Genomic DNA, 17,493 nt, shown 5'->3' on the forward strand with positions numbered 1-17,493 from the left:
GGAGGTGTCACTTGCAAGAAATTTTTGGTGTATATCGAGAGCACTTGTTTTACGAAAGTGTGTGCTAAATAGTTTCACTAAATAGTGCACTCATTTTACTAAATTGTGGGCTCATTTGCTAAATTGTGCTCTCATTATTTTTTTTGTAAAATGAGCGCAAAATATAGTAAAATGAGCATATTATGTAGATAAAGGTTTTTAGTATACCGGTAATATTTTTCTGGATTCATTATGCCTGCATATCCATACTCAATAAAATAAGCTAAAACACTACTGAAGCAGAATATTTACAGCACAAACAACAGACATATTGATCCGCCTAATTTGTTTATTTTTATCACTCATTTTTGGATGTTTGTGGGTAGTGCATATTTTACACTTTTGTTTAATCATTCGTTTCATTCTAATTCTTCACGATCCCTCAAAGTCCACCCCATCAGAATGAAGTCTGAAGTCACTGCATTGTCATCAAACATCTGTTGTTCCCAGGTCCTCTTTTTTTGCCCCCACCAAACCCCCCTACCCAAACCCTCCTCCTCCCCCTCTCACTGAAATAAAGTCAACTTTCATCAGCAAGAAAAACAAGCAGAAATCTCACTTAAAATGCTTATCTGCAGTCAGAGTCAAACATGACAAACCAAACCTTCAAAGGCCTGGCTGCTGGAATCACCCACTGCATCTCTGGCAATCAGCTATCTCTGCCCTCAGCAGGATAACATGGAGACTGACATACGCAAGGGCCCACGCAGCAGAACACTGGAGCACAGACTCAGGGGTACAGTATGGCTCACCAGCAGGGATGCTGCTACATATTTAGGACCTAGGACTTGGCCAAAATAATGATTTCAATCGAAAATCAAGGTTTTTTTTAATTAAAATCTATTTGTTTTTATAAAAATCAATTTTATTTTTAAATTTGATCACTGAAAAATTATCTGGCATAAGCTATGTCCAATGTCTCTAAATGATCTGGCATAGGCTATGTCCAATGTATATAAATGATCTGGCATAGGCTATGCCCAATGTCTAAATGATCTGGCATAGGCTATATCCAATGTCTCTAAATGATCTGCCATAGGCTATGTCCAATGTCTCTAAATGGTCTCCAATAGGCTATGTCCAATGTCTCTAAATGTTCTGCCATAGGCTATGTCCAATGTCTCTAAATGGTCTCCAATAGGCTATGTCCAATGTCTCTAAATGTTCTGCCATAGGCTATGTCCAATGTCTCTAAATGGTCTCCAATAGGCTATGTCCAATGTCTCTAAATGTTCTGCCATAGGCTATGTCCAATGTCTCTAAATGGACTCCAATAGGCTATGTACAATGTCTCTAAATGTTCTGCCATATAGGCTATGTCCAATGTCTCTAAATGTTCTGCCATAGGCTATGTCCAATGTCTCTAAATGGTCTCCAATAGGCTATGTCCAATGTCTCTAAATGTTCTGCCATATAGGCTATGTCCAATGTCTCTAAACTTTACCCAGCTGCTGATGGGCAGCAAACATAAGCAGGATCTGATGCCAAAAGTAATGGTGCTCATTAGTGAGGTCATCCATGAGCAGAAGCTTATGTGTTCAGGCCCCCTGGGAATATCAAGGACCGCCCCTGTGATTACGTTGTTTTTCCCACTGCAAGTGTTCATGTGCTTTGCTGTCGGAATCGTAAAAAAAAATAATTCTGGCCATATCGCCCAGCCCTATTAGGACCTTAAGGAGTAATATATTATGCACCCCCTAACAGAGTGATAATAATTTTGGCCCTTGAAATAGTCTCACTTTTCTCCTGCCTTACCGCCCCACTTTGCTACATAATACAACAGATTTTATATGTTACATAATAAAAGTATAAAATATATGATTTATCATAATGTTGTGTCACAGTCACACCAGGCTCTCCTCCAGCCACACCCACTCCTCACACCCACTCCTCTCTCTCCTGAAGCTCCCTTCTCTCCACTCTTAGACTACTAATGACCCTCACCTGTTCCCAATCAGCCTCACTCTCTACTTATGCTACGTTTACACGTGGCCGGCTATTTTCATAAACGGACATTTCACCCACTCCGTTTTCAAAAATAACATCGTGCACACCTGTCAGTTTTCAGAAAGGTTTTCCTTTACACTGGGTATATGCCTTCAAGAGCATGCCAAACCTGTATCTGGCAGTGTAACAAGAAGCTCAAGCCCATGTTAGCCAATTAGAAACAGCAACAATCACTGACTAAAAATCTCCGCCTCGTTACATAAATCTCAAACACAAAGTTTTCCCAAAAAACAACGATCAGCCCGGAGTTTTTAAAAACTCTGTTTGCGTCTAAGGCCTTGTTTAGATGACAACGAAAATGCAACCGGTGATGTTTTTCTGCATTTGGCCCTGTCATTTAAACGCAAACGGAGGTTTTTGCGTATAAATAGGAGATTTATGTGACAAGGCGGAGATTTTTAGTCAGTTCAAAAGAGAAAGAGGAAGTGATTCGTTGCTGCTGCTTACCTTGTTTGAACTCTACCTCCCTGTCCTGAGTATGTGTGCCATGTCAGCCATTGTGTACATTGTAGCTGGACAAACTGAACACCTGCTGTATCCATAGTCATCCATCGATAAACAAAATGACACAACAACCCAAATACAGTGAGCAAGGATATTACATTTCATCAGTGATGGTATGCTTGAAAGGCAAGTCTGTTGGCTGTTAGTTAGTATGTCTACAAACCTGTTTCAGGCCAAACTCTTTATGATGCCCCAAGAACAGGGGATTTTGTATCCATAAAGCTCCTCAGCAACAGCTGAAGGTTCATGTGACGTCTCTCCTCAATTTTAGCTTTTTCATGAATCCCAAATAGTGAAGTTCCAAAATGTCAAGATAAAAATAATCTGAAAAAAGAGTGTGTTTTTTATGTGTGTATTATCGGTCCCAGGCTGGCTTGCCTGAGGACTGATAAGAGTGATAAATTAGAAGACAACCGAACACAAGTTTATGTGTAGATGTTCTGACCATTTCTTTATTACTCTGTCTTTTCTGAAACTTAACTCATGTTATCTTTCACAGGTACAGGTAAGTATTTATCCTCAATGAACAACCCATTCAGTAAGACAAAAATCAAATCCTAAAACTACAAAAAACAACTTCTTCCACAGGACTACATCTGCATGTTCAAATCTGTACAAAAATAATAAACTGTATTCTCAAGGCATATCTCATTACTAGTGTTCCATATTCATTCCTTTAATAGCTCTGCTTCATTGTCTTAACATGCCCATATCAAATATAGTACCACATATCATTACCATTATTAAGTGGTAATACTGTAATTAACACTCACATAACTGAATAGTAAATACATAATGAACAGTACTACCAACATTGAAATAGAAATGTATAACTCATAAAGTTTAGGTTTAGAACCTGCACAGTAAGCTTTTACCACTACACAAGGTGATCATTATGGGGCGCCAAATGTAACATGCCTTATTTCGTGGACAGAATGACTTTCGTGTGACGAAATACATATATTTATTACGAAACCATGTTACATCGTAACGCCTTTTGTCCACGGAATGCACAAATTGGTTTGCATTGTGTCCACGAAACACTGAAGAGAGCACATCATTCTCACGAAATGAATTGTAGCAGGTCACAAAGCTGATTTCGTGATTCTGTTATGCATTTCGTCCACGTAATGAAATTATCCTGACACATAATTCATTTCGTAAACTGCTGACTCACGAAATGTATTGTAGCAGGTCACAAAACTGATTTCGTGATTCTGTTATGCATTTTGTCCACAGAATGAAAGCATATGTCACTGAATGCATTTCGTAAGTTGTTAAGTTACTATTGCGTGGACGGAATGCCTTCTGTAACACAACACAATAGCCTAATTCTGTGGACGAAATTGAAATAGGATGCACAGAATGATGCGTGTAGGTGCATTCCGTATTTACGTAGACAGAATTACTTTTGACCAAACATTTCGTCTACGACAGTGAATACTGCATTCAGCATTATGTCCACGAAAGGAAAAGGCCACCAGTCAATTTCGTCCACGAAATGATGTGCTCTCTTCAGTGTTTCGTGGGCACAATGCAAACCAATTTGTGCATTCCGTGGACAAAAGGCATTACGATGTAACATGGTTTCGTAATGAATATATGTATTTCGTCACACGAAAGTCATTCTGTCCACGAAATAAGGCATGTTAGATTTGGCGCCCCATAGATCATAGCCTAATCCATTTCGGTGAATCACACATAGTACACGTGTAGAATACTGGGGCCGCCATCTTAGAACTGTGATGTGCCATCAACCTTGTTCAGATACGAACAGTAACTGTCCTGATACACTTGACATCCTAATTACGTTTATCTTAAACACATATCAAATAACTCACTTCTGCTCTTGCATATTACTGCAGTGGCTTCAGAATTACTCTCTTCTATACATTAGCATCAATGGTTTAGATTTCTTTTCCTTACAAGTGCATTAACTGTTATTCACGATGACTAGCATTCTGAAACGTACCCAGTAACACTGTACAACTGTTTCACTTTACTACAACAGTCTCTGCATATCATTGAAATGTTACGAATTGCCCAAGATACTTAAACTTCATAGTTCATAGAATATTTTCATGTTTACCAACCTGATAAGAGTGATAAATTAGAAGACAACCGAACACAAGTTTATGTGTAGATGTTCTGACCATTTCTTTATTACTTGTAGGGTAGGCTTGTGCAAAGCGTGTAAAGTCATCTACCAATACTACGATGTACTCGTAGCCTCCCTTGCTACGCTCCAAGTGTAAGTAATCAACTGACAAAAGTTCAAACGGTGAACTAGTGTTGATCGAACCCATTTATGCTCTTTGAGGGATGGTGGGGCGTTTCTGCTTGATACAGACACATTTTTTTGTTACATATTCTTCAATTTCTTGTTGCATGAAGGGCCAGTAAAATATCTCTCTTGCTAAGTGAATTACTTTATCCGACCCCACATGGCCCATATCATTGTGCAAGTTCTTTAGCACCAACAGTCTCAGTTTGTGTGGTAGCACTAACTGTTTGCGAGTCCCAGAATATCTGTTGAGGACTCCTCCCTCCAGCCTGAGTTTGTTCCATTCATGTACAAGTCTCCTTGTTTCTCTGCTCATATTCTTTTTGTCTTTTTCGTTTGGAATCCAATTATTTTCTTTAAGTCTAATCACTTCTCTTATTGCTGGATCATCATATTGTGCAGTTTGGATGTCTGTCTGAGTCAAGGCTTGGACTTCATGGCCATGCTGAATCTCATCTTCCATGTTGTCAGCCAACCTGAGCCTGAGAGACGCTACCCAGGCCACATCATCATCCCTGGCTGCTTTGTTTCCTTGCCACACAGCAGCCACAACATCAGGTGTCAACGTTTCTGTGTAGTCATTCATGTTGTCTGTTAGATCCATTGGAATGGAGAGCGTATCGGCATCTGCATTCTGCTTACCAGGTCTGTACTTAATGTCGAAATTAAAATCAGCTAGCTTGCCTACCCAACGATGCCCCACAGCATTAAGTCTGGCTGTACTCTGAACATAAGCCAGTGTATTATTATCGGTATATACCGTAAAGGTCGGGCATAGTAAAGATAATCCCTGAATTTATCGCAAATTGCCTAGCCTAGAAATCAAATTACATTTGCTGCCAGGGCTAGTCTAGCAACTCTCCGTTGGCTTGTGAGCTCCAGAAATCGAAACCAAATCAGGCATTGAAATCGTGTATAGAGTCGTTTGGTAGGCTTAACATAATGATTGATGGCAGAGTTGCAACGGTTTGGCTTGAATTCCCTGCTACTTGAAAACAAATATCCTATTGCGTGCAGAGGGAATTTGAAAGACAACTGATTATCCCGACCCTCGGACTGAGCACTGCGAACGGTGAGTGCCCAGACCCTACATTTTAATGTGGGTCTGGCTCGCCAGGCTACAAATTGCCCACTTGAGGGCTAAGAATTCCAGATTTCCGGAGTACAAATAGTAATTGCGTTCTGCTGGGGTCAACGTTCTGGATCCATATCCAATTACTCTAACTTTGCATTGCTGATGTTGGTAAAGTACAGCGCCTAGTCCTATGTTAGATGCATCGGTGTGGAGCACATATGGTAGGTCAAAATCAGGATATGCTAACATGGGGGGATGAGTAAGCATGTCAATGAGTCTCTCCACGACTGTTTGGTGTTCTGAGGTCCATTTAATGGGCGTCTTGGATGACAGCTGCCCCTTGCCTTAATTTTTCTTTGTTTGCCCTCGTTTGGAGGCCTTTGAGGCTGCTAGCTTCCTATTATCATCATCAGGACCCTGTAAGAGTTTGTATAGTGGCTTTTTTTCCCTTAAGTTTCAGTACTGCCTCCAAGCCTTTCGGATCCACTTGTATGCCTTCTCCTGATACAAGTCAACCAATGTATCGTATCTGACGTTTAAAGATCTCGCATTTAGAGGGTCGGAGTTTGATGCCATGTTCCCGCATTCTGTGAAGCACTTTTCGCAGGTCCTCTACATGATCACTGAAGGTTTTGGAGTAGCACAGGACATCGTCAAGATAAGGAGAACAGCATTCATCACGAAGGCCCTCCAATACAGTAGTGTAGACCAGGTCCAGGAGACAACATCCTGGACCTGGTCTACACTACACACAAAGGAGCATACAAAGCCACCCCCCTCCCCCACATTGGACTTTCTGACCATATCACTGTTATGCTAATGCCTGCATACAGACAAAGAGTGAAAGCAAACAAACCGGTTCGCAAGCAGGTAAAAGTGTGGCCTGAGGGAGCCTCTGATGCTCTTCAAGACTGCTTTGACACAACAGACTAGGAAATGTTTAAGCAGGCAGCCACTTACAACAACCAGACAGACATAGAGGAGTATACAGACACTGTAACCTCTTACATCACCAAGTGCATTGATGATGTGACCCACACAAAAGACATCATCACTCGGGCTAACTGGAAGCCATGGCTGACGGGGGATGTCCTCAGGCTGCTGAGGGCCAGAGACAAAGCCTGCAGAGCTGGGGATGAAGCTGGCATGAGAACAGCGAGAGCCAACCTGTCCCATGGCATCAAGGAAGCAAAAAAGGAATACACTCACAAGATAACCACCCACTTCAAAGACAGCAGGAACGCACAAAGCCTATGGCAGGGCATTCAGGCCATCACGGACTACAAGCCCGCGCCACAGAGCTGTGAGAGCAACATCCCTCTGTTCAACAATCTGAACCGTTTCTTTGCTCGCTTTGAAGCACAAAACAGCACTTGTCCACAGAAGACCCCTCCCCCTCCACAAGAGCAGCCCGTGCGCTGAAGGACTGCGCTGAGGAGCTTAAGGATCTTCACAGACATCTTTAACACTTCCCTGAAGCAAGCCATCGTCCCATCATGTTTCAAAGCTGCCACCATCATACCTGTGCCGAAGAAAACTGCTCCATCCTGCTTCAATGACTACCGCCCCGTGGCACTGACACCCATCATCATGAAGTGCTTTGAGCGGCTTGTCATGTCACACATCAAATCCATTCTCCCCCCCACCCTGGACCCCTTCCAGTTTGCATACCGAGCCAAACGGTCCACAGAGGATGCAATCTGCTCTGCCCTCCATCCAGCCCTCACCCACCTGGAAAAAAGACACTCATATGTGAAATTGCTGTTTATAGACTTCAGTTCTGCATTCAACACCATAATACCACAACAACTCATCTGCAAACTTGACAAACTGGGACTCAGTACCTACCTCTGCAACTGGCTACTGGACTTCCTTTGTCAGAGGCCTCAAGTAGTACGTGTTGGCAACAATATCTCAAGCAGCATCACACTGAGCACGGGGGCCCCTCAAGGCTGCATGCTCAGTCCGCTGCTCTTCACCCTGCTGATGCATGACTGCACTGCAACCTACAGCAACAACCACATAGTGAAATTTGCTGACGACACAACTCTGGTGGGTCTCATCACCAAGGGCGACAAGACTCAATACAGGTTGGAGGTCGACCTTCTGACCACGTGGTGCAGGGACAACAACCTCCTGCTGAACGTCAGCAAGACCAAGGAGATTGTTGTTGACTTCCGGAGAGGTCACACCCAACACCTGCCACTGACCATCGACGGTGCTGTGGTGGAGAGAGTGAGCAGCACCAAATTCCTGGGGGTGCACATCAGTGAAGACCTCTCCTGGACCACCAACACTGCATCACTGGCAAAGAAAGCTCAGCGCCGCCTCTACTTCCTGCGGAAACTCAGGCGAGCAAGTGCTCCACCAGCCATCATGACCACATTCTACCGAGGCACCATTGAGAGCATCCTCTCCAGCTGTATCGCTGTGTGGGGCGGAAGCTGCACTGAATACAACAGGAAAGTCCTGCAGCACTTAGTGAACACAGCTGGAAGGATTATTGGTGCTTCACTCCCCTCCCTGAAGGACATTTACACCTCCCACCTCACCCGCAAGGCGACCACAATTGTGAGTGATGCAAGTCACCCCGCTCACAATTTGTTTGATCTACTGCCCTCTGGGAAGAGGTACAGAAGCCTGCGCTCCCGCACCACCAGACTCACCAACAGCTTCATACACCAGGCTGTTAGGATGCTGAACTCTCTCCCCCCTCCACCCTCAGCTACATAACATCCTGGACTTTGGACCCACAATGGCTGCCTTGCACTACTCCACTTGTACACTTGCACACTTTGCAACTTGTTGTTGTCCTGTTGTCCTGAAAACACAACACTTCTGCTGGTCTTACATCACTTGCACCACTATGCCACTTGCTTACTTAGGTCAAACAGAACTACCCCAGCCATTTATTGGCCTGACTTTGCACTATTATATTGACTGTCTATGCACAATTTCAACCCAATTTTGCTGCTCTTATTTCTTCATTGTATGTGCCTTCTTATTTACTCATTTATTGTTTACTTGAATGTTATGTTTGTCTGTGGACTTAATTGGTAAAATATGTCTTGTCTTCACCGTGGGATAGGGAGAAACGTAATTTCGATCTCTTTGTATGTCTGGGCATGTGAGGAAATTGACAATAAAGCAGACTTTGACTTTGACTTTGACTTGTATCCTCTGGTGTTGTAATTTGAACAACAGATACCACATTACTGATCCTGATTTGATTCACGTTTGTGGCTTCACTGAGTAAAGCGGTTAAGTTAAAAGCACCCTTAAGCTGCTCGCCATTTTCCCTAATCAGCTCCTCAATGACGTTAAATCCAAGTAAAGGATTGTCAACACAACTCTGGCTGACTAGAAAGGGCACATTTATGGCAATACTTCCATGCTGGTTGCTTTTAAGTGTGAGGCATGTTTCAATCCACCCATCAAAAGGAATGACAGTTCCGTTGGCCGCAGTGATGTGAAGTTCATTGTCACTGAATAAACTTGCAATGGATTGAATTTTCACATCAGGCAGCTCTCTTTCAACCCATGTCTTTTCTATTATGCTAACTTGCCCCAGCCCCAGTGTCTAACAGCATTTCTGTGCGGACGCCATTAATCAAACAAGAAATCATACATCGCCTGCCAATCAGCTGAGCCACTCGTTTCTTGACATTTTTGAGATTGGGTGGCAAGTTCTTGACTCTTTACAGTGTTCACTTTGGGATGGGACGTCATGCTGACTTTGGCCACTAGGTGTCCCTCGCCAGTGACCTCCGTCCGTTTCCCACCCATGAACCCTTCTTTAAGCAACCAACTGCTCTATGCCCTTCCTGGCCACATATGAAACAGTGTGAGCATTTCTCGTTGATTTGATTAAGACATTGTTGACATTTCCCTTTGCCGTCAGCCTTGAGAGTTTTCTGATTTGACTGTGAAGAACTAGTCTGGCTCTGGGCCATAGGTCAGTCAGTGCTCATCATCTTGTCCATGTTTTTAGCCAAAGCCGCGACCTGAGCAGTCAAATTCCATGATTGCAGTGCGGTTTGCTTGGAGTTCGCTATCTACATTTCTCTGCAAGGACTTGGCCTCTGCCTGACTAATGTCCTGTAATTGAGATACACTAGCAGTCGAAGATTTGGGTTTAGAGGCAGAAGCAAGCCGCTTCTGTCTTTCAGCGTCTTCACTAGCTGCTTTAGTGATCTGTTCTAGAATGACGTCGCCTGTGGCAGTCATGTCAGTTATGTAAGATTTAATGTCTCTCCTAACAATACTGGATTTTTCATTTAATCCCTGATATAACGAGTGGAGAAATACACCCTGCACTAGCTTTTTGTCATAAGTGAAGTCTGCACCACTCTGCTGAGATGCAAAGAGAACTCTCTGTTTAAGACCCATAATTCGATACATAAACTGCTGAGGAGTTTCTTTGTCTTCTTGGCGAGCATTGCTTAACTCTTGAAAAAACTCAGTGCTAGCTTTATCTCTAAGGTGGGATCTCAAGAAACGTTTTAGTTCAGCTACCATTAGATCCTCTTTGTTTGTTAACATGTCTTTGAAAGAACCTGGTTTCGTTCATTTTAGCACTGTGCGAATTATTTCTGATTCTGGAAACTTTTCTTTTAGGCCATCATCAATCTGCTTGCATATGTTACTGTAACTCATGTCTGAACCTGAGTCTGATATAAACCCACCATGTAACTTAAACTCTCTGCGGGGCAATAATGCACAAAGTTTTTTTAATGGTTATCAGGGAGGCGGTGACTTAACTCTGGTACCTTTACTGGATCATTGCTATCCTTGTCCTTGTCTGGTGTGTTACCTGTATTGGCACTCAGTTCACCAATCTTGTCACGCAATGCAAGTAGTCGAGACATTCCTTCATCTTCAAGGCCCAGCAATTGTTCACTGTTCATGTAGCCGACGATGTGATCATAAAGTTCGAGTTCGTTGGAGCCTGTAGACGCCGGAACTTCCACTTCCCTGTCATCCTCCAGTGACACGGCCAGTCTGAAGAGCTGTTCTTCATTCAGCTTAAGAAGCTGCTTCTGGATGTCCCACTGCAGGACACGGCGTGGACTAGGAGAAGTCATCTTCAATGGGTACCAGTAGCATCCACTCTCACAGCTCTCACACACTCTTGTAGTTCCGGTACCAGGTCCACTGGGTTTTTTGATTGTCGGTGCCGTTAAAGTAGAAATAGAAGTAAGAAGCACTAAGCTAACGCACGCTTCAAATGCCGCGACTCCCCCAGTCAAGTTTGCATAGCAACGGCAAAGTTTCAGTTTGTCTTCACCGAAATGGAGTTTGTGACACCAGAGCCTGTCTACGGAGGTGGCACTAGCCCTGCGTGAAATCATCATGTTTGATAGGTTGTTAATACATTCTGAAAACGTTACTGTTCTGATCAAGGTCATGCAAAATAAAGCTATCGACTCAATATGATTCAGCCTCTGATTCCTAGTCTGCTTATCATTATCTGTTATTCGTGAAAAAAAATCTCATCTCGTCATGTCTTTAGTGTCTTCGTCGGCAATTTCTTTCTTTTTCAAATATCTCAATAACAGCCAACAAACTCGCACAGTCAAACCGAAGTTAAGTCATGTTGAAAAGAGGCTGAACCTTGCAAACGATTTACATTTATAAATGTATATTTATATTTATAAATGTATCTATAAATAGACCACTAAAACCACACATGAATCACACGTAAAAAATGACCATCACATTAGGTTGTGACTGGGTTGTGAGCAAGATCTAACGCCCTCCTCCTCCCGCGTACATCGGAACTAGCTCCCGGTTAGCATTAATAATCGTTTACTACTTAAACGGCACCGACAATCAAAAAATCCAGTGGAAACTAGATGGCAGAAGTGTGTAGGCCAATCGGCCCACCAGCTTTTTCTACTTTTTCACCTACAGAGTTTGACAGGTACGATCTTTCAAAACGCCATGTTATTTCCCATAGACATTTGACGACCGGAAGTTGGATGGATACGGAAGTTACGGAGGCGGGACTTATTCTGGAGAGGTCTATTACTCTGTCAGAACCGGGCGTCCCTATCACTACTGGCGTAGTGCCATCTACAGGTGTGGTGGTAAACTGTCTAGAATGACTAGAAATTTCAGTGGAATGGGCATTAATCTATAGACTATTAGCAATACATAACTAAGAATAACATAATAATATATTTTTATTTATAGGGGTGTCTGTTTCTCTCGCTAAATATGATATGTAAATGTTTTACTAAATCACATTAACTTCCAGTCCACTACATGTGTGTGGTTCGGAACACAAACTGTGGTTCACCTGGTGCTATGTTCAACAAAACGGTGCACACCGTAACGGTAATATGTCATGACACTGATACCTTATGATCTTGCCAGGGTGCTATAATATTGAACTGGAGAATAAACACCCGGAGGTGTAACAAAGTCTCAAGTCTCCAGCTCATTTAAAATGGATTTAATCTTTTTTTTCTAGTACTATTCGATGGAAAAATGGTGTGTTTGTGTGTGTGTTTGGGGGTCCTACTAAATTCATATCTGCGTGATTCACAGCAGGCATCTCTGTTCATTTGAGATTTTATGGCTGTCAAGCAGACCAGCGCTCCAGAGCAGCTGTAGCCAGTCTCTCCCTCTCCCTCTTAGCTCTGCAGGCTCTAATGGCCCCTATGCCAGGAGTTGGAGGACTGAGGCCCCTCCAGACGAGCCTTGGAGAGCCCATCCCTGCAGCGCGCCTCTGCTCTTTGTGCCTTTAGATCTGAGAGGTCCCTTCGTCAGTGCAGGGCTGCCACACTGGGGATCCTTAACACAGATTTGTGTTTGTTTTATTATTTTTTCTTTCTCTGCAGCTTATTATCACATGCTCTTTTCTGCCGCGATGAGAGATGCTGTGGCACAATCAGTGCATCTCTTTGTCTGCACGCAAATGATTTGTCTCCCCTGACGTGTAAATAAATCAGCGTATTGCTGCATGTTCTGAGCGATCGGATTTCAAAAATGCCCTGGCAGTGGGTGCAGAAAAACTCTCCTCCCTTGAGCGAGGAGCCTCAGATGTGGCCCACGGCTAATGGCTGTTTTGCTTGTGATGCCATTTGGGCTGATGATCAAAAACAGAAGTAGGTCTGAGAGCGAGGGAGGAGAGGCAAGGAGTTTGCGGAAAGATAGTCTGATAGAAGGGAGAGGGGGGGGGGGGGACAGAGAGATGGAGAAATGAACTGAGCCCAGAGGAATCCATGGGAGGAGAAGCAGCTGGCAGATGGCTTATCGGGAACGATGCACAATATCCTGACTATAAGATGGTTATCAGGGAGGCGGTGACTTAACCGGTAGCGTCATGCCTTTTTAAGAAGACAGTACATTTTTGGCTTCTGCTTCCTGCTCTGATAAGGATTCTCACGGAAAGGTGTCCTCTCTAGGCTTATCGCCACGGAGCATCAGCCAGGGAGTTGCAGAAGTAATTGCTTGGAAGCAATGGGGGGGGGGAGCTAAAACCAAGACTTGGCGTAGGAGGGCGCTATTAGCATGAACAACAAAAGGAGCAGCTCAGCAGGTGGCAGCTTGAGCATGTGTGAGTGTTGCCCAGGGAATTTCTAAATCAAAACCTTTGGGCAGTGGAGTCATCAGTGAGATGGCTAGATTTAGTGCGAAAGGGAAAAGGGGTGTGGCAACTGTTGACAACTCAGTCACTCCTATTGCATGGAAGCAAGTTTGTCAGTCACTTCTGTGGAAATCCCCACAGCTACAGTGGAAAACAATGTATTTCAACAAAGCTCAAACCAGCCTTTTTATTAAATCATGTACAGTGCATACGGACAGTATTCACAGCGCTTCTTTTTTTCCACATTTTGTTATGTTTCAGACCAAAATGGATTCAATTTTTTTTTTCTCATCAATCTACACACAATACTACTACTCCACAAAAAACAGGTGTTTGGAGTGTTTAGTAAATATGTAAAAAAAGAGTAAAGAAGGACAAACATCAGTGCAGCTCAGTGCCTGTTTTGTTTCACACACACCATTGGGAATTGTGGCCACATAGTTCAGTCTTCGATTCATCAAACCAGATGATTTCACTTCTAATGATCTGAGAGTCCACTCAATAACACACACAGTGATGCACTGATGTTTGTACTTCTTTATGCTTCTCATCCTCTCAAAGGAATTCTGGATCTCTTCATAGTGACCATTGGGTCCTTGGTTACCTGTCTGACCAAGGCCCTTTGTCCCAAATAACTCAGTTTTGCTGAGCGGCTGGATCTGTTGGTTGTTCCAATCTTTTCCATTTGAGAATGATGGAGACTACTGTGCTCTTGGGCACTTCCATTGCTGCAGAAATGTTCTTGTATCCTTCACCAGATCTGTGTCTTCACACAACCCTGTCTCGCAGGTCTACAGACAATTCTCTCGACCTCGTGGCTTGGTTTTCATGACATACACCATCAACTGTGAGATCTTATATGCTGCAGAGATGTGTGCCTTTCCTAATAATGTCCAGTGAATTGATTTAGGCACAGATGGACTCCAATCAAGTTGTAGAAGCATCTGATAGAAGTAGGATGCACCAGAGCTCAATTACAAGTGTAATAACAAAGGGTCTGAATACTTATGTAAATGATAGATTTCAGTCTTTTATTTTTTTATAAATTTACTAAACACTCCAAACACCTGTTTTTGTTTGTTTGGTTTTTTTAACTCATCAATTGATCTCATTACACTCATAATGATTCACATTGCATTGCACAACATTTTTGTTATGACATGTACTAACGGTGTGAAACAAGCTACCGGTAATTTAACACCCTCAAGTCCTCACACCCTCAACCACTCTCACTGGTTAAGTTGTTTTAGTGACTTAGAGAAAAAGAGCAGTCAGGTGACTGCAGAGCCTCGTTCCATGATTTGGTCAGTAAATAAATCTGATCTGGATCTGGATGATCATGTAGGCTGTGATACGTGACCCACTTAAATGTAAAGTAAATCGGAATTGACTTGACTTGACTTGACTTGACTTTTACTATTTTGATGGACACACCCACATACACACACATACTCTCTCATACAGACAGACATACCAGATTATCATCTATAGCCTACTATTTTATTCCCTATTATTAGAAAAGGACATATTTATCACTTTACTTAACAGTATCGACATAAGAGTGACACTTATGCGTTATGTCATAAATGTTTATGACTTGTTTATGACACATTCATGACAGTGTCATGTCACACTTATGTCGACACTGTCAAGTAAAGTGTAACCTATTTGTCTTTTCCCCCAGTAGTGGGCAGAGGGTAAAAATGTCCTCTATTCTCGGAATCTGATCAGTTGTCTAAATCAAATGTTCCATCATGGCCCATTTCCTCTGTTATGCCTCTGAGGTGAAGAGTATATGGCAGAATTTTATCTAACCCTTGACTTCTGTGTCAACTCTGGCAGATCAAGAACATGGGACACACTGCGCAAAAAGTCATTTCTCACCCTGCGTTGTAAACTGCCAGTTGCACAATGGCAGTGTTCCCTGAATGCTGTCACTTTTCTGTCACTTCCTATCACTGAATTCTTGAATTTCCCCTGGGGATCAATAAAGTATCAATCTATCTATCTATCTAACTACTGTACATCTGTACACTGTACACTGTACATGATGTACATTATCGCTATACATCCATCGCTCAAGAGCTCTTTGGTTTGTTCTTGATGTCGTTATTTACACCTGAACAGAATGTCCATGAAGCGGTACGGCAGCGTCTGTTTATTTTGAACGCAGGAGCAACTGATGCCGAACTGCTCAGGTCTGACTCGCTAAGAAGCCTTTGATGTGCTCCTCCCTCGATCTTGTTGGCTACCGACTCTGGTCTTCGGGAGGCAGAGGCGATCTGCACGTAGGCGCCACTCCTGTTTATGGGCGCTGTGCCAACATGCGGCCAAGAAAACTCCTGCTCATGCTGGTAGCTTTGATAAAGTATCAGCTGCTTCTGATCAGCTAAACATGCCTGCGTGCCCAATGCATCAGTGATGTCTGGAGATTGCTAAGAATGCAACTGTATACAAAGTGGCCCTAAGACATAAACTAGCAAGCGCGTTCTGCGGCTAAGGAAAATGCTACCATTTTGGTCCTATTGTGTGTGTGGAGGCTATGCTTAATTTGCCATTGTGCACCTGAATAGAAGTCAGAGGCATTTCCATCTGTGTTTCTGGGATAGGATATCCTGAGAGGCCAAGGAACTGTTTTGGCACAATTTTCAGGTTGGTTTGCCGTCCACCTGGATCTCATCCAGTTCCTGCTCCGTTGTCCGCATAGCCGGTGACCACTCTCATATCTAAGACAGTGCTAGTACCCAGGATGATTAATCTCCCTGCAACAGAGCATGTCAGAATTTGCATTGTGCAAGAGAGCGAGAGAAAGCGAAAGATAAAGAGAAAGAGAGAGAGAGAGAAGGAGGGGTAGTGAGAGGAGACAAGGTGTCTCTGTCAACAGCAGTTTTTTTTCCCTCTTTGGTTTACATTTTTGGGGAAATTGTCTTGTGTGTCACATGTCTGGCAAATGCCAACCTCCAACGTTATCCCTCTTCAAATCTGTGAGTCAAGCCATGGATCTGGAAAACAGTCCGTTAAGACGTTCAAACATCCACCGAAGACAAGCCTGAGGTTTGATCTGATTACAAACATTAAAAAGGCACTATCAAACAAACTTGTATCTCAGAATACACCGTTCTCATTCAGTTGTTACAGAATAAAGTAAGCATTATTTCACTTATGGAGTAAAAAACTAGAAAAGTTTTATAAGCTGAATTATTTCATGTAATGAATGGTTTACATAAAAAACATAAATTTAGATTATATTGAAAACTAGCTTTAGTATTTCAGAGAGGTTATCACCGGTCAAATGCACCGCTCCTCGCAGTCCTCCTCTGCACATCCATAGCCTATCCGTGATGTAGACCTTTTTGAAGTCAATATCAGCAACCTGGTAAGACTCAGTGCACCCTAAATCATGCAGGTATCTGGCCCCTTTACCAATCACAGCAAAAGCAAAAAAAATAAACATATACACCTCCTCTTGGTTTTGATTTGCTTATTGGGTCCCTCCACTAAGCTCATGCCCCCATCATTTGTTAAGTAGCCGAGTGTATACCTGTTTGCCTCAGATGGGAAGATTAGGGCACAAGTATGTGTGTGTGTGTGTATGTATGTGTGTGTGTATATGTATGTGTGTGTGTGTGTAGGTGTGTGTGTGTGTGTGTGCGTGTGTGTGTGTGTGTTATTGAACCTGCGGTTCATCGGCAGGGTCACGCTCCTTGTCCCTCAGGCATGGTGAGATTGTACGCAAAAGGATTTCACAGTGAATGGGTTTCGACGGCTGTCTACCCCCTGGATCTGGAGCCCTGGAGGCTACGCTATGCTGATAGCTCACTGCGCTGTACTGTGCTATGCTATGCCATGCCATGCCATGCACTGGCGCCTTTAGGTGATCGCACATGTCACCCGACACCATTCGGGAGGTCACAGGACTAGCTTCTCATAGCCCACGTGGTTCAAATATGGCAACTACGAATGGCGTTCGCATCTCGTCTGCATTATCAT

The sequence above is a fragment of the Alosa sapidissima genome, chromosome 17 (genome assembly GCF_018492685.1).
Source record: "Alosa sapidissima isolate fAloSap1 chromosome 17, fAloSap1.pri, whole genome shotgun sequence".
Taxonomy (NCBI): Eukaryota; Metazoa; Chordata; class Actinopteri; order Clupeiformes; family Clupeidae; genus Alosa; species Alosa sapidissima.